This window comes from Equus przewalskii, chromosome 2 (assembly GCF_037783145.1).
Source record: "Equus przewalskii isolate Varuska chromosome 2, EquPr2, whole genome shotgun sequence".
Classification (NCBI taxonomy): domain Eukaryota; kingdom Metazoa; phylum Chordata; class Mammalia; order Perissodactyla; family Equidae; genus Equus; species Equus przewalskii.
In genome coordinates, this window is record NC_091832.1 from 72,827,428 (window position 1) to 72,847,084 (window position 19,657).

The window sequence follows — 19,657 nt, forward strand, 5'->3', positions numbered from 1 at the left end:
GGCCAAATCCACCCAGTGAAAAGCACCTGGAGTGGAATTGAGGGAATAGCGAATGCCAAGCCATGCTGTGATAACATCTCATTTCTTCCTGATTAAAAATGATGGGTTCAGTTTGTACCACAAAATTCAAATTATATGGAACGCATAAATGCCCACTGAAATAACTATGAAGAACTCAGGCTAAGCTCAGTAAATATGAGATGACAATAATTTAAAATTTAAAAGTATCAGTATTTACTTTAATGAAACTGGAAATCATTGGTCACTTTATGGAAAAGTACTGCTGAATTACTAGTTTGGCAAATTATTTTAACATGCTGTATAAACAAATCATCGCACATCTTTAATCTCATATTTTATTTATAAACTTATTTTTTGTTTATTTATACTGGAGAGAATATTTGCTTATTAATAGTTATAACTCAGAATCAAATTTCTATTTCTTAGAATGTTCCTGAGGTATATTTACACTTAAAAACTTGTCTGACATTTTCATTCTTAGCTGAAATTTATGACTGAAATATAATGTACTTCACTCACCCAACAATTAAGGTAAAACGACTAAAAATTTTCCTTTCTCAAACCTGGTAGAATAAACAAAGTATTATTTCCAAGATGGTAAAAATTGGTGCACAGAGTTTTCCAAATGATATAAGACACAATGTTCTGTAGTCGTTGTGGCTACTAGAAGCCCTTAGATGTAATTGAAGTGAAATTATAAGAATGGTTTCCTTATCATATTGAACCATGTGCACCTTGAATACATATACAGAGAATTTTATGATATTAGAGTCTCGTCTTTTACAGAAAGAATAGCAGCTACTCAGGTTTCAAGCTCAGTTTATGCCCCTCTTTTATCAAATCTATTTTACAAATAGCTAAAATTGATTCTATTAACATTGTGCTTTAAAACTCATAAAAGAGGATTTTTTTCTGTCATTTTGACCTGAGATAGTACAGTGGAAATTTTGCTGCTCCACTGATGCATAACATCATAAAGCTACGTAAATAATATGCTGTTAAATTAATTTCGAATCATATTCTCAAGGTGAGGTTTTGTCCGCTGACACCCAGCAATTGACTATAGAAACATATATTAAATATCATGTGAGAAAAACCATGTAGTGTACTTAATATTCTGCTTCATTGCGGATGTTTAGGCATAATGCAACTCAATATGTAAATCGATATAGAGATAGATGAACTGGATATAGCTAGGAATATTGTCTTCCTTATGAGCTACTTCATAAAACAACGGTTTGAAAAACTCGTCCTTCAGACTTATACTAAGGGTATTTGGTAGATCTGTGATTGCTTCAGAATACTTTCTCATTATGCATAGTATTAAAATTCCGTTTATGTTCTCTGGGTTAGTTAGCAAGAGTTAGCACATTTCCCAGGTCTCAGAATTTGTGGGTCATCTGTTTGTTTGTTTTGGTGTTTTGCCTCATATATATATAAGTCATAAAAGACTTTATTTCAGCAGAAAGGAAGTAAATAATATAGAATAAAATAATAAGTTGCCTGTCTTATTCGTGTGCCATTGGCTGAGTTTGGGGATATAAAAGAAGATTCTGTACAGCTGAAGGCCTGACGTTGTTGTGATGGCTAAAATTAGTTCTTGTCATTGTGAATTGCATTTTCTGCGAAATTTCAGCAATTTACATTGTTTCCAGTAATGGCTCAAAGGAAGAAGCAAATCAAAATATTAGGTTCAAAAACTGCTAAGAACTTATGTTTAATTAGATATTTTTAAATAAAAAAAGTAAAAACAAAATACTGGAATGAGTTTTCCTCCTTAGAAAAAAAGATTTATTACTTTTAAATCTAACAAGAGAGGATTACGAAAACCTCAGAATAGGAATCAACATACAAGAACCTATCGGCAAATCCAGTCACAGCCCATTTTTTTTTAAACAAAGTTTTATTGGAACACAGCCACACTCTTTTGTTTAGGAATTGTCTTTGGGAGATTTTGCACTACAAAGGGAGAGTTGAATAGTTGCAAGAGAAATAATATGGCCTACAAAGTCTAAAAAATATTTTATCTGGATATTTCCAGAAAAAAGTTTGTTAACTTCTGCTTTAAAAGATTACTAGTGCCTTAAAATTAAGTTTTAAAAGTATTCTGTATCTTCTTGGCTATGGTGATGAATACAGGGACCTATGCATGTGGTAAAACGGAATAGAAATAAACAGACACCCCCGCACACAAAGGAATACAAATAGAACAGGAGATCTGAGTAAAATCAGTAGACAGTATCAAAGTTGATATCCTGGTTATGATACTATCTTACGGTTTTGCAAAATGTTACCACTGGTAAAAACTGGGTAAAAGGTACGTGGAATCTCTCTGTATTACTTTTTATAACTGCAAATGACTCTACAATTATCTAAAAATAAAAGACTTTAATTTAAAAAAAATACTTGAAAAATATTAGCAAATACTGAAAACAATTTTAAAGAAAGTAGTATTTGCATGATTCATTAATTATATGAACTTTATGCTAAGTCCTATTTATTTCATATACCGAATTTATCAGATTTATGTTTGGCATTTATATTTAAACTTACTAAAAATAGACTACATTTGTGCAATCATGTATATTGATTCATTGTTTCAAAATTAAGATTAGAGTCCAAATTAAAAACATCTATATCTATATTTATATCTCTATATTTATATCTATATATACCTATATCTATGACTATATCTATATATCTTCTTTCTATCATTTGTGTTAAATATTTAAATAACTCTGTAGTATGTCCAGCATTTACTATTACTGACTCTTAAATATAGATATGAATTTACTAAGAATTTGCTTTAATAATTTATAATTTGTGCAACTATAGATAAAACATTTAATACATCTAAGAACATACATTTTCTGATTTATTTCTATTCACATTTATCTGATAACACAGGAACTGGCTATCATAGGATATAGAATATTGTAGAATTTGTTAATTGCTATCAAATACTATTGATGATGCTTAACAATCATAAAACTTACTATTTTTGTATGTATTTAAAAACAAAATGCAACTGAGAACATTTTAAAGATCTTATTGGCTTTATTCAACAGTTCATGAGTCAGGCAGCATCCAATCTAGCAGCTAGAAAAGAGCTCCAAAGAGCTGTGCAAAATGAAAGACTTTTATAGGCAGAAGGCAGAGGGGACAAGAACGTTACACTAACAAAAAGCAGATTGGTTCAGGCAAGGTACTTTCCTTTAGGGGATGGCAGGGTTCTATCAGGCTGATAGCTCACTGTTCTGATCAGGTGATTCCTGATTGACTGGTTTAAGATTCCATCTCTAGGAGGGCCAAAACTGTAATTAAGTCTTTATTTGATGGCATGGGGCTTAGCATAAGTGATTCCATTTTGGGCCTGTTGTCTTGTTTTTTTTTAACATATGTAATCTCTACCTATTCACTGTGATGGCAGTTTTGCCTTAAAGTCAGTTTTCCATCCCCGCTCCCACCCGTAAAGGGCTTTCTAACTCCTGCAATTCACTCGTAACATTACAATTTCCTCTCACCCTTGACAACAGGTCAGTCTGCCATACACAGCAGAATTTACCTACTCAGAGTATAGATGGAAACTGGAGTAAGAAACTCAAGATATAAGCCATGCCAAAATGAATAGGAAATTAAACTTTTTATGAGAAAGTCAATTGAACAGAAAACCTTTTGCCATTTACTGTGCTGAGAATAAAACTGCCATAAAGGCAAATGTTCTGTGCGCTTAAATGAGTATCACAAACAATAACAACTTGGAAAATATGGTTTTTACAGCTATGAGTGTGCTGTTTGAATGAGATCTGACATTGTGTTCTTTTTCTTTGGTATAATCTAGAGAGGCATTCATATTCTATTTTTAATTGGTTCTTTTACTTTTTTTTAAGACAGGAGTTGTAGAACTTAGTTTAGAAAACTAGGCTGCTAATGATATTTTAAAATATATCAGTAAATGCCATGTGCTAATCCACATGTGTTTTTCAATTGCTTTTTTCTGTTTTTGAAACAGCACCTTTGTAATGCTTCTACTTTATGTTTAAACAGTCTTTCATGCCATTTCATGAAAAACAGTAATTTTGACAAATATATAAACTTTAAAGAATGATACTCAGATGTTCGTTCTGTTTTGTTTTAGTCAGTATTAGCCAAATAGAACTACAAGTTGGTGGTGAAATTAATAGTTTGGATGGCTATAAGTGGACATTAACTCTTTCAAGGCCATAATTCTGACACTCAGAAGCTCCAGTTCTTCTCATCACATTCAGCACCCGCAACATCAAAACCACTTTTATTAATCTCCTAAATTTCAGTAGATGCATAGTAAAATTTTCTTAATTTGATGACAGGAAATCAACAGAGTTATATTTCATTTTCAACATTTATTTTGCATTTAGCATTTAATAAAATTTAAGAATACCATTTTGTTGCCATTCTTCTCTCTAATAAAAATGTGAACTACAGAATCCTGTGCATTACCTCTTGCATGACATGCTTTAGGAGTCATTGTAATGTGTACATTCATACATGCACTATTTGTTATTAATGTTATACCAAATGTTTGTTTTCCCCTGATTTTTGAAAACTCTTTAAAAGATTCTGAAATATTACATATTGTTTGTGTTTACCTTCCCTTTATAGTTAAATAGTTGATATGTGATAGATAGATTTTACATATAAAATGAAAAATGATCCAAAAATGAGGGATTTAGATGTTAGGACTACTCAACAAATGCACTAAAATATTACCAGAAAGCGAAAGAGAGAGGGAGAGAGCTATTAATAATAAAAATGCACTGGGTACTGTTTGTTTCAAAACACTTTAACAAATATTATATTGTTAATTTATCATAAGAAGAAGTCATTGCACTACAGAAAAGGCAACAAGTCTAAGATTTTTTAAATGGCCTTCCAACACTCACAGCAAGTTAATGCTACTGGGATGGGAAGCGAGGGCTTCTGGCTTCTCTTTTAGTGCATGTATGCCCCAAATACTTCTGCTTATGTCTACAATACCATAATATCTTACTTGCCTATGATTTTAAAATTTTACTTTTAATAGACATTTCCATGTGAATATTTGACATCACATAAATACAATCTTTCTCACTATGGTAATTCATTTAGCATAGTTCTTGGCCCAATAGAAGAACACAGTAACAGATAATTACTGTGCTTAAGACTGGAACTTTAATAACTGTGAACTTTGGGTTGCAGTAAATTTTCAAACTTGAGTCTCTGAAGCCACACATACTTTCTTCTCAGTTTACATTAGATTGTAATCTTGCATCAAAAGACTCTGGTCAAATTATTACAGAATTGAATTTTCCACATTATAAGTGATCAATTGATGGTAGTAAGTTTTCTACCTTAGATAAGACTACTTAAAGAAAAAGTAAATAATGAGTTTAGAAACATTAATTATTTGAATATCTCATAGTCGTCTTTCTCATGGATTTTTATAGGCTGACTTTGCTTATCTTATACTACAAATAGAATACCTATTGGACTGGTAACAATGTTATTTTACTCCCCTCCCTCCCAAAAAGAACGTTAGAGGCTAAATGGATTTCTTATTGCGTTTAATTTTTGTCAAATTCTCCCCTTTTTGTGACATATAGAAGCTAAGTTTAACTCTCAAATACATAGATAGTCTTATCTTGTTTCTGTACATTTTCATGCTATAAGATTTTTTTTCAGTTTCAAGTTATAAAATAAATATTTTACTTTAATATTTTATTTCATGTTTTTCATAGTGTATGAATATTCCATTAATACTTATGAGAAAATATTCAATAGTGACAGAAAAAAGAACATTTTATTAGTTCTAATAATTTTTATTCTATCTTGAGGCTATTTAAATATTGCATCGGTCATTACCTCTCACTGGCACCTTCACTTATGTTCATTTTCTCAGTATCCTACTTTCAAATGTCGAATGTGATATTTCTGAAACTTACAAAGTGAAGAACATTTTTTTATAACTATTCTTTTTCAATGTAGTTGATTTTTCCTATGTATTATTTCTTTGCAAAAACAGGATGATGAAAAACTTTCCATTGATTACACTCAGCATATGTAATTGGGAATAAAATCTTCTAGAAAATGCATTAGAAAAATTTTCTCTATTAGTCTGATTTACATTTCACTTTTAAAATCCTTTCTGAGAGGTGCCTATGGAAATTTCAGAGAAGATTTGGAAACTTCTTAAAGATAGAAATTTAAACCCAAGTGTAAAAACTGACAAACTTTGCAGGTAGTTATCATCCAGATAGTTGCATGAAAAAATATTTGGAGAGAATTGCATTAAATAAAGGAGATTTGGCACTTTCCAGCATAATTGAAAGTTATGGGTAATTAACAATGTTGCTGTTTTGCTCTTGGTTAAGCAAAATATAAAAAACATCTTCAATTAATAAATATTTAAGTTAATTTGATGCAGTAATATACAACCTGCTTGATTTTAGTTTAAGATACCAAATCATCTAGGTATAAATCATTTATCAACTTCATGCTTACAATAGAGCTTCAGTCTATTGAGTGATGTGTGTTCAGGTAGATGTGAATCATTTCATATGTTCCCTTATGTGATAATCACTTTAAGGGCTTGTTTCTACATGTTTCTGTCATCAGTATCTGAATTTCCAGTGGTTTGTATCATGCCTTTCTAAAGTTACCTCCTGCAATAGTTATATTAGACAAAATAGACTTTAAAACAAAAACTGTGACAAAAGACAAAGAAAGGCACTACATAATGATAAAAGGAACAATCCAACAAGAGAATATAACACCTGTAAATAGCTATGCACCCAACATAGGAGCACCTAAATATATAAAACAACTATTAATAGACATGAAAGGAGAAATAGACAGTAATACAATAATAGTAGGGGACTTTAACACTCCACTTACACAGATGGATAGATCATCCATACAGAAGATCAATAAGGAAACATTGCCCTTAAATGACACATTAGACCAGATGGATATAGCAAATATTTATGCAAATTAAGAGCTGGTTCTTTGAATTAATAAAATTGACAAACTTTTTGCCAGATTCACCAACAAAAAAAGAGAAAAGGCTCAAATAAAATGACAAATGAAAAATAAAAAGTTACAATGGACACTCAGAAATACAAAAGATTGTAAGAGAATAATATGAAAAACTATACAGCAAGAAATTGGATAATCTAGAAGAAATGGATAAATTCTTAGAATGATAAAACCTTCCAAAACTGAATCAAGCAGAAATAGAGGATTGAATAGACCAATCTAAGGAGATCAAAACAGTAATCAAAAACCTCCCCAAAAATGAAAGTCCAGGACCAGATGGCTTCCCTGGTGAATTCTACCAAACATTCAAAGAAGTCTTAATACCTATCCTTCTGAAATTCTTCCAAAAATTTGAAGAGGAGGGGAAGCTTCCTAGCTCATTCAACGAGGCCAACATTACCTTGATACAAAAACCAGGCAAGGACAACACGAAAAAAAGAATATTACAGGCCAATATCACTGATGGACATCAATGCAAAAATCCTCAACAAAATAGTAGCAAATCAAATACAACAACACATTAAAAAGATCATACACCATGATCAAGTGGGATTTATTCCAGGAATTCTTGGATGGTTCAACCTCCACAAATCTTTCAACATGACACACCACATTAATAAAATGAAGAATAGAAATCACATGATCATCTCAATAGATGCAAAGAAAGCATTTGACAAGATACAGCATCCATTTATGGTAAAAACTCTGAATCAAATAAGTATAGGAGCAATGTACCTCAACATAATAAAGTCTCTATATGACAAACACACAGCTAATATCATACTCAGTGGAGAAAAACTGAAGTCTATCCCTCTAAAAACAGGAACCAGACAAGGATGCCCACTTTTGCCACTCTTATTTCACATAGTATTAGAAGTCCTAGCCAGAGCAACCAGGCAAGAAAAAGAAATAGAGATATAAATTGGAAAGGATGAAGTGAAACTCTCACTATTTGCACACGATATGATTTTATATATAGAAACCCCTAAAGAATCCACCAAAAAACTTTTAGAAGTAGTAAATGAATACAATAAAGTTTCAGGATTCAAAATCAACACAAAAATCAGTTGTCTTTCCATACACTAACAATGAAGTATCAGAAAGAGAAATTAAGAATAGAATCCCATTTACAATTGCCACAAAAAGAAAAAAAAATACATAGGAATAAATTTAAACACAGAAATGAATACCTGTACACTGAAAATTATAAAAAATTGTTGAAAGAAATCGAAGAAGAAACAAAGAAATGGAAAGAAATTCTGTGCTCTTGGATTGGAACGTTCAACTTAGTGAAAATGCCCTTATTTTCTAAAGCAATCTACAGATTCAGTGCAATCCTTCTCAAAGTCCCAATGACATTTTTTACAGAAATAGAATAAGCAATCCTACAATTTATGTGGAACAACAAAAGACCATGAATAGCCCTAACAATCCTGAGAAAAAAGAACAAAGCTGGAGGTATCACACTCTCTGACTTCAAAATATACTACAAAACCACATGGTACCAGCACCAAAACAGACACATAGATCAATGGAGCAGAAATGAGCCCAGAAATAAACCCACACTTCCATGGACAGCTAATTTTCAACAAAGAAGTGAAGTGCATACAATGGAGAAAGGAGAGTCTCTTCAATAAATGCCGTTGGGAAAACTGGACAGACAGGAAAACTGGACAGACACATGCCAAAGAATGGAAGTAGACCATTATCCTATAACGTACACAAAAATTAACTCAAAATGGATGTATGACCTGAAACCATGAAACTTCTAGAAGAAAACATAGGCAGTAGGCTCTTTGCCATTGGTCTTAGCAGCATATTTTCAAATACCATGTCTGACCAGGCAAGGGAAACAATAGAGGAAATAAACAAATGGGACTACATCAAAGTAAAAAGCTTCTGCACAGCAATGGAAACCATAGACAAAATGAAAATACAACCTAACAATTGGGAGAAGATATTTGTAAGCAATATATCTGATAAGGGATTAATATAGAAAATATACGAATAACTTGTACATCTCAACAACAAAAAAAACATGATACAGTTAAAAAATGGGCTAAGGATCTGAACAGAAATTTTTCCAAAGAACGTATACAGATGGCCAATAGACACATGAAAGGACGTTCAACATCATTAATTATGAAGGAAATGGAAATAAAAACTACAATGAGCAATCACTTCACATCTGTCAGAATGACTGTAATTAACAAGACAAGAAATAACAAGTGTTGGGGAGAATGTGGAAAGAAGGGAACACTCATACACTGCTGCTGGAAATGCAAACTGGTGCTGTCTCTATAGAAAACAGTATGGAGATTCCTCAAAAATTAAAAATAGAATTACCATATGATCCAGCTGATCCATTGCTGAGTATTTATCCAAAGAACATGAAAACACAGATGCATAAAGATACATGCATCCCTATGTTCATTGCAGCATTATTCACAATAGCCAAGACTGGGAAACAACCTAAGTGCCCATGATAGGATGAATAGATAAAGAAGCTGTGGTATATGTACACAATAGAATACTATTCGACCATAAAAATGATGAAATTTTGCCATTTGCCACTACATGGGGGGACCTTGAGGTTATTATTCTAAGCAAAATAAGTCAGAGCAAGAAAGTCAAATACCACATTATCTTCCTCAAAAACAGATGATAAAATCAACCACAACAACAAACAAACGCATACATACAGAGATTAGATTGGTGGTTACCAGAGAAGAACACAGGAGGCAGGATGGTGAAAGGGGTGACCTCATTGTAGTTGCCCTAAAGAGAGATAGAGATGATGGTTGAATCAACAAAAATGCCAGTGGTAAAAATTGTCAGACTGTCTGACAAAATTTACTGTGGAAATTAAAGAAATAAGCTATGCAAAGAAATGACTTGAGGAGTTGTTTACTGAAATGTGAAACATTCAGGGAGACAAATTTGGAAGTGTATGTGAGAAAAAGATACACACACACACATGTGCACATTTAAGACTAGTTAAATTTGAATCTCTTGCAGACAAGCAAGGGAAAATGCCATTTATGCAGTTGGATATGAGTCTGGAAATCAAGGGAGAGTTTGGAGCAGGAGACATACAGTTAGGAGTTACAAGTATATAAATAAAGAGACAAGAAGACCAAAGGACTCTACAGTTGAGATAAACTAAAGTATGAGTGTACATTGGGAAGCATAGAGAGCTGAGCAGAGAATTCTGTTGTACTTTAACCTTCTGCGGTCAGGGAGGGGAGGAAGAGCAAGCAAAGGAGACAGATACATAGCCACCAGTAGTATATGAGGAAAAGCAAGAGAGGGAAGATACCAGAGAGGGAAGGTAAACAGCAAAGTTTTTCATGGAGGCCAGAATGATGAGCTGACTTAAATGTTGCTGAGATCAAGTAGGATGAGGATTGGGTATTGACTATTGATTTGGAAAGACTATGGTCATGGTTGACTTTGGTAAGAGTTGAAAACAGAAAATCGTTGCTGAGGCAGTGAAAGAGCAAGCATAGAGAGCTCATTGGAAGAGTGTTTCTCTAAAGAGGAGGAGATATACATATACATATTTTTTTGATCAAGAGGGAAACATTTGGATAAGGATAATGAAACAAAGAAGGGAAAAATTATAGCACAAGAGAAAGAGGAGAGAATTGCTAGAGTAGAAACTTTGGACAGGCTAGAGAGACTGGGATCCAATGCACAAAGGGCAGATTTGGCTTTAGATGAGAACATGGATTCTTCATCCATTAAACAGAAGAAAAGAAAAAATAGGAGCTTTCAGGTCTAGATAGCTGGACATATTTCATGGTATAAAATTGTGTTATTCTTATCTGGTTGCTTATATTTTCTTAATGAAATAAGAAATGAAGCATCAGTTGAAAGTGACAGAAGGTTTTGAACGTTTGAGAAGAACGAAGAAAAAATGTGAAACAATCAACAAGGAGACAGGGAGAAAAGACTAGGAGAATATAGTTGGGTTTACAACAGTGCTGATGAACCATGTGATATCTCTGCTCATAAAGTGAGAGCAATCTTTCGTGGCAGTGTATTGTTCTACAAATATGGTCAGCTGCTTAGATTAAAGTTTTGAGAAGATGAAGAGTTGGGTTTAACCAAGATTTCTGTTTTTCCAGGAAAGGCGTAGATGAAGAAAGAGTCCAAAGCCATATTTTCCATCTCTCTCAAGTGCAGTATGATTATGCTATCTCTGCCTAATCATGTGTAACTAATCTATTATCCTCAGATCTCCTGGTGGATATCGTTTCCTCACTTGCGTATAGACCAAAATACATTCCCTAACCATCTCTACATCCTGGATACTGTACTACATATTTTAGCTTAACTTCCTAATGCTAGCATTTAGTTTACATTTGTGCCTGTTAGTTAAAATTGCCAGTAATGAAATCTGTTTAGACTAGTTAGCCAGGTCCTTCATTTCCAAGGTATTTGGAAAGCATGTAGGCCTACTGTAGCTGTTTTATTTCAATAGATTTCCATCTCTCTGATCAATTAGCAGTCATTATGATTGACATGGGGACAAGTTACACAAAAACTTTTATTTAGAAAAAAAGGACTATTGGGAGATAACTCTCCAAAACAGAGTGGAGATGGGCAATTATCTTGACACATATCTAACATAATGCCACTCTATTATTAATTCTACAGGCAAGATGTAAGTCAATGTTATTGAGAATAGCCATTATGCTGATGTTTCACTTTGACAAATGAAACTGATTTATTTGGTTAAGCAAATTATCTGAAAGTTTGAGGCAATTCAAACATTTTCTATCTAATATTTTTACATTTAAATATATTCCATTTATTTTATATGTTTTACTCAATCTGACTCCCAATCATCTTGGAATATAGATTGACTTAATGTGGGTGACTCCAGGGTAGTTGGCATTTACTTCATTTTTTAAAACAACTTCTTTTCCTAACGAATGAAGAAAATACTAATAAAATTGTGAAAGATACATGAGCATTTGATGAATCTAATTGAACATTAGTAAAATTAATTGAAAGGAACAATAGTATATATGCTTGATTGATTTTATAAATGCTCCAAATGTTACATGCTTGTCAAAAGGCTTCAAATAATAATTGAAGTAAAATCTATAGAAATAGAATGTATGTATATATATACCATGGATAGGTATGTATGAACAAATAGTATTATTATTATTAATATTAATTTTTGCTGAGGAAAATTGCCCTGAGCTAACATCCATTGTCAATCCTCCTCTTTATTTTGCTTGAAGAAAATTAGCCCTGAGCTAACATCTGTGCCAACCTTCCTCTATTTTTTTGTATGTGGGACACCTGCACAGCATGGCTGGTGAGTGGAGCAGGGCTGAACCCAGGATCTGAGCCTGCAAACCTGGGCTGCTGAAGCAAAGAGCACAGAACTTTAACCATTCAGCTATCGGGTTGGGCCCCAAATATTTTTTTAACTTGACTGATGATTATTTATTGACACAATCTTGTGGCCAACTCATTCTTAAAACTCTTTCCAAATATGGAGATGACACAGTTCTTACTTTTGCCAGTCGGGTGGAGATGAGTGGCTAGACCAACCAATTAATGACCAATGGATGTTTTTCCTCATTCCTGGAAAATCTCATGATATTTGGTTAGAGTAGTATCTGCATCTGATATTCAGGTACATTAAAATCTTTCTATGTCGAACCAAACCTATGTACCATTCCTTAAGTGAAACATTTTTTTTCCCAAAGTGTATATGTGCTGCATTACAACCAATCGTTATTTATGGACATTTAGTTTTTAATCTTGGCAGTTTATTATTACTAAGTATGAGATCCAAATTGAAAGAGGAGAGCAAGGATCCCTGGGAATCATATTCGGCAGGAAATGAGACAAAATAAGCAAACAACCAGGGGAAGTTAGAACTCAAAAAGTATGAGTGGAGAACTAATTTTATCTTCTCATCATGCATTTTAACTCCAGTAGCTTTGAAACGCACTGCATATTGTTTTAATAAACAAGCAGTGTTTCTTTATAAGAATTCACATCTTCAAACTTACAATCGAGGAGATGCTAGTCATTTAATTGACTTTCAGGTAAGTGATGGTATCAGTAAAGGTATGGTGATGTAGTGTAGGCTGAAGCTAGTGCATTCATATAAAAACCCAGAGAACCTAAAGCCATGTATGTAGTGCATGACATATTTGCCCAAGTGAATATTATAAGGAAGAGAAAGACTTTTTTTTGGAGGAGGAGGAGGATTAGCCCTGAGCTAACATCTGCTGCCAATCCTCCTCTTTTTGCTGAGGAAGACTGGCCCTGAACTAACATCCATGCGCATCTTCCTCTACTTTTATATGTGAGATGCCTGCCACTGCATGGCTTGAGAATCGGTGTGTAGGTCTGCACGTGGGATCCCAACCAGCGAACCCTGGGCCACTGAAGCAGAACATGAGAACTTAAACACTGCGCTAGGCCAGTCCCGAGAAGGAATTTTGAAACTGCTCATTTGTGTGATCTCTATCTAGTCATTGGACATTCATCTGCTCCCAAACATCCACAGAATATTAACATTGGAGCTCCAGCTTCGAGGTAGAGTTTTTATGCCTTATCAAAGTCCATAATTTAATTTGTGTATCCCCACATTTACTTATCTTCAAAACAGATACATGCTTTAAATTAATTATGTAGGACAATAAAACTGCTTATCAAATTTCACTTGAAAAATTCTAATAGGTGCACATCAACTGCACTTTTAGTGAAATATAAAAGAACGTGTAGCTTGGTATGGGGCGTTTTCCCGTATTCAGAATAATAACTATGGCATTTAGCTGTGATGACAGTCTACAAAACATAAGAGTGGAATTTTGGGGTTTAATTAAATTTATGTCAAAATTACTTTCAAATCCTGGGGAAAAAATATGCTTGAATAATATAACACATGTTTTGGCCTTTAAAAATTTTAACAAGTGGAAACATTTACATGACACATTGGCACAATCTCCATAGTTCTGAAACAGCTAGTATATGACATAGCAACAGCTTTGTTCGTTAATTCCATAGTAAACATGCACAGCAACTCTTGCATAAATTTGTCGTTTCTGCGTCTCCTGGAAGCAGCAACGTTTAAGTGAGTTTCACTTAAACATATCTATAAATTTATGAAAGATGATGCCTGCCCTTTCTATGTAATTCTAATTATTTCAACATCAGAATACTACACTACATGAATAAATAAATAAGTAAAAATCTTACGTAGGCATGCAAACGTTATCTTAGAAGCAGTAGTGAGAAGAAGGTTGCTGTATTTGATTCCAGGTCATTCCAAATATTTAGAAAATTTACTTGAAGATACAGAAATGGTTTGTTGCTCAGAGGCAAAGCTTCTTTTCGCCCTCCCCCGTCCCCCCACTCTACTCGCCCCACATGGACCATTCCATTGCTCTTTCAGACTTGAAAGTAGTGGCCCTGACAGAAATACATCATTACGCTCTGGCTTTTGGAAGAGACCAAGGCATCAAAGCCCATTTATGACCTAATCTCCTGACTCTGTTTCTTAAAAAAATCTCAAGAAGACCAAACTGTTAGGTGCATAAAAAGCAGTCTCTGTTCCAACCTTATTTCCAATCAAACCAGAGTGAATGGATCAATTTGAGCTAGACCTTTAGCTATTTCAAAAGTTCATCTTATTTTCATCAAGGAATTTAGCCTGAATTCCTTTGTCTTTGTCACCCTGCTGTTGTCATTTTTTCTACTTCTGGATATTAGGGCATCTTTACTTCGTCTAGCACCTGACAACTAGTAATGAAGATTGAAATGATGGTTATTACTGATATCACTGAGCCTGCATAGAATTTGGCTGGTTCCTTGTCATTTTCTCGGGGCACTTAGAGATGTCTTTTCTTTTGGACTCTCATTTCCATTCTTCTATCATGAAATCTGTGTCTTTTATGTTGACTCAGGAGTTTGGAGGTTTTGACTCTTTGAACTTCTCATGGGTTTGAATATGTTGGGCTCTAACTTTACAGTTCAATGCCAAAACCATGGGTTAAAACATTGCTGTCCAAAGGTGAGTCCTCTAGAAGCTTCCAATCTCAGTCATATTCTAGGTAGAAGAAAGCCTCTCTCACAAACCCATCCATTCCCCCTTCTCTTCTGATGGTTGCGTTTTGAATCTTGGTGCATATCAATGGCAAAGGTTCTATATTCATATCTACCTGTGCATCCCCAGAGTCTTCACATCAACAGAAGAAACAGTGTTTTGTTGGATTTTTCTTTATCTAAGCCATATGTATTCACAAACTTTGATCAGAGACCTCTTTCAAAATAAATGTGGTTCATTTGCTTTATATTCATGTAATAAAAAGAGGACATCCAAGGGACTCTTTCCTCCACTCAGCATGTCTGTGATGTGGTAGTAAGATCTCTAGGTAAACACACAAAGTTCAGTTATTTCTGAGTAAGCGCCACCTAGTACACATGAAGTTGCATTGCAGATATGTTTTATTGTCCACCACAATTGTCTATGACAATTGTATATAAAGTAAATCATTTTTAAAAATTTAAAAGAGGTATAACATGAAAAATATCTATGAAGTGAAAATTATTTGGCAAAATTATATTTTTTCCTAGTTTATTTTAATATAAAGTGAATTTTTATATCAGTTTTGTTAAACCATAATGTCACCCAACTGTCCGTCACTGTGATAGGCATATGATAAATTCATAATAGTAGGCAAGGATTAAGTGATGCATAAATATAAATTTTAAAATAGTAATATATGTACATATGTACATACATTTATATGAAACTTTAACTTTATAGTAATATTATTAATCTTTATTTTCCCAGATATTATAACAATAAAACCATAATTTGTTTTTAAAGACAGGAATTCGTATTATATTGATATGCCTCAATATTAGACTGACTGAGGATCCAGAGACTTTAACGTAAAATAACAAAAGAATAGATATATTAATCTTGATATTAGTAGTCAAATCATTATTACTCTTAACCTCTTTTCTTTATTGGTTAAAAATGTGTGTGTATTTTGTGAGTTTTTTTGTGGTTTTTGCTTTTCTAAGATTAGGATATAAGCATCTTTTATGGTCTGAGTTTTTGCTCAATACCAAACATGCCTTTACTCCTTTAAAAAAAAGGAATTTTATATAAATTGAACACTATCAGCATTGCTTTGCATAAACTACTTAGAATAAAATAGAGCTTCAGTAATAAATTTTCTTCTCCTGAGAAAAAAATGAATGGGATACTTTAAATAATTAGCTCTTACACTGATTAATAATGGGTTGAATTTTGAGAAAATAAACTTTCTATTTCTGATTATCAAATCCTAAAGCACTGGAATAAATTAAATTGTGAGCCACTTTTAGAAATGATCCTCTTGAATCCTTAACTGAGTTTTATGAATAAAATCATCACATTCATGTTGTGCACCTGAAGTTTCATGCTAAGATTGATATTTAAGTGCCAAGGCCTGTGAGTTTGGAAGTGACAGAATTCATAAGAATTGTGTTTGCTTGTGAATCTCTGAGTTAACAGATCTGGAACTCCTAAAGAAAGTTGAGAAAAACTTATTTGTTAATGTTTAGAATCTGAGCTCACAGAAAAAAATTGGTGATTTTTTTTCCATATAGGACTATTCAAATTCGACTTAGGATAGACAATTTTTTTTCTTTTTCCTGATTTTTTTCACCATTAGTTTGGCTCTTGAGTTTGTCTGGTAATACTCTTTCTCTCACTGTCGTAACTTTGCCTTTCACCTTCCACTATCTTCACATGAGCAAAGAAAGGACTGAAGTGGAAGATAAATGAGGGGTCCAGAGTCACACAGGAAGGGCTTGGGTGGCCATGGACATGCAGTATCTGAATTTCAGTTACTTAGTGATTGATCAATGCATTTTGTGCTTTTGGAGAAAAAAGATTAAATACACTTTGGAAAGATCCACACACTGTTTCCCCAAGAGGGACTTACTGCCTGTAACTAAACACCAAAAAACACTCCATCAACCTCAGTAAAACACTGATGTCCAGCTTGGGGAAAAATCTAATGTGATTTCTATAATCTAGTTTTTGATAAGAATTTTAAAAAAAGTCTTGAGGTATTATACCTAAGATTCATGTTGTATAAATGAAATTGTTAAAAAACGCATTTTACTAAAATTCTAATAGTTATGATAAGGAGGTTTTAATAAGCTATACCTAAAATGGAGAAGGTGGTTAAAAAAATGAAAAGGTGGCTTCATGCAGTAATACTTGAAGAAATGAATGAAAAAAAGTGCTTCTCATTTTACTTTTTTAATTTTTATCTTTTTTTAAAGATTGGCACCTGGGCTAACAACTGTTGCTAATCTTCCTTATTTTTTTTTTTTCAAAGATTGGCACCTGGGCTAACAACTGTTGCCAATCTTATCTCCCCAAACCCCCCTGTACACAGTTGTATATCCTAGTTGCACGTCCTTCTAGTTGTGGGATGTGGGACGCTGCCTCAACGTGGCCTGACGAACGGTGCCATGTCCGCACCCAGGATCTGAACCCTGGGCCTCCGCAGAGGAGTGCGCGAACTTAACCACTTGGCCACGGAGCCGGCCCCATGATTTTATTTTAATGAGACAAAGGTGTAATGGTTTTTGAGGAATCTAGAAAATGAAGGTTTTAAAATTATCTCTTTATGCCAGAAGGAAGTGAAAATTATGTTCGGATAGAACACTTGGGCCCAGTGACATCGATAGTCTTTTAAAATTTGTGAAAAGTGATGGAACATAAAATGAGGAGAGAAATTTAAGACTTAATAACCTGATCAAAAGAAGAAAAATGATTAACTAGATGAAAACAATGTTAGAGCTTGGGATTTGATATTCTGTAGGAATAACAGCTATTTAAAAATATCAAAAAAATTCCTAAACAACGTTTAATATAGTTTACTGTTAGTTCCTGCTAGGATGAGTAGCCGGCCTCACTGATTAATTAGACCTCACCGTTCAAACATATGAAAGCAATTAACAAAATCTTGACACTGGTGGACAAGTTAGCAAAATGCAAGACAGCAGATATGAAAGTAGGAAGGATTGAGTATATCCACAAAACTTACAGTCTTCTGGAAATTATTTAAAAAAAGAAAAACTTTATACATGAATCTTTTTATCTTCACTTTAGCTAAGACAACACGAATTCATTGAAGGTGAAGAAAAATAAAGAGAATCACTGCGATATTCAAGTTTAGCCCTATTGTCTTTATCTATTATTTAAATATGTGTAAGTCCCCTTATCTAACCATTTAAAATATTATATATTTAAGAAAACTACCTCGCTCTATTACTGTAGCAAAGTAAGAAAGATAACTTGGCTAATTAACACATAAAATACTTATTAATACTTATTAATACATAAAAGCATGTATGTGGGATTCTCCATCTTCACTTAGTGAACTTAAATGAATAAATGCTTATTTATCAGATTAGATATACAATTTTACAGATTAAGCTAATTTTACAGAGAATCTTTTAGGTAGGTACAATCTTCATTAAACTTATTAAAAACTAGGCAACATATTGTTATGTATAATTTATAATTGGTAGCAACATTGGTGAATATTTTAAGGAATTGAGAACAATTATATTTATCAGAATACGTGTAACAAAGAATATCTAAAGAAACTAAAGAAGAAAAAATATAAGACTGAAAATGTTCCACTTACGTACTCATCTTTATTTGGTGTTTAATTTATGTAAACCTAGTCTTACCCTAATTTTTGCCTAACTGCATATCCATTTCAAATATTAGACTGAAATTTATGAAAGACAAATAAGATTATGTTATTCTTCCTCTCAAAACACCCAAAATGTATTTTAATAGTCCAAACAAAATGCAGCCTCTTAGTCACAAGCTAGGTTTCATGTGATCTGATCAAGGCCTCTATCTTAGGGATCCTCTTTTATCACTCTTCCTACCTCCTCATTCATTTCAGCCTTCATGTCCATTTTCAGTGATACTAAAACCCAGCAAGCTCCTTTCTACCTGAGGGCCTTTGTCTTCCCTGTTTTTGCACTACTGGAAATGTCAATCCTCAGATCTGCACGCGGTTTATTCCCTCGTTTCATTCAGCTCTCATATGTCACCTCGGCATAGGACATCCTTCATAGAATACCTTTTGATGTTTTTCTTCAGAATACATCAAGAACGCATTACTGACATTACCAGAAATGTTACTAGCAATTTCTGTCTTCTGTTTTTTGGCGGGTTTTCTGATTAAAATGTAAACTCAGTGAGGGCAGGGACATTTTCTTTTTTCTAGACCATCTATACCAAGTCTAGAATTGAGGTAACAGCTTCATAAATATGTGATGAATCAAGGAATAAATGGATATTCAAAAATATCCCCTCAGATGACTTTAAGACAACAATAAAAGTGGTTTAGGAAAACAGTTGCAGGTTATGAATAAATGACTATCAGAGTTCTAAAGAGTTAAATTAATAACCTCAAACATCTGACTATTGCTATAATCTCTTTACAATTCAGACCCAGTTAAGAGTTACTAACCAAATATGACCAGACAAATTCTACTATTTTGATGTGTTTGC

General features: G+C 33.3%; 1 protein-coding gene across 4 annotated transcripts in view; it reads left to right on the forward strand.

Moving 5' to 3' along the window:
* Window positions 1-19,657, forward strand: part of FSTL5 (follistatin like 5) — a 718,252-nt gene that overhangs the window by 245,533 nt on the left and 453,062 nt on the right. The gene's annotated exons all lie outside the window — the stretch shown is intronic.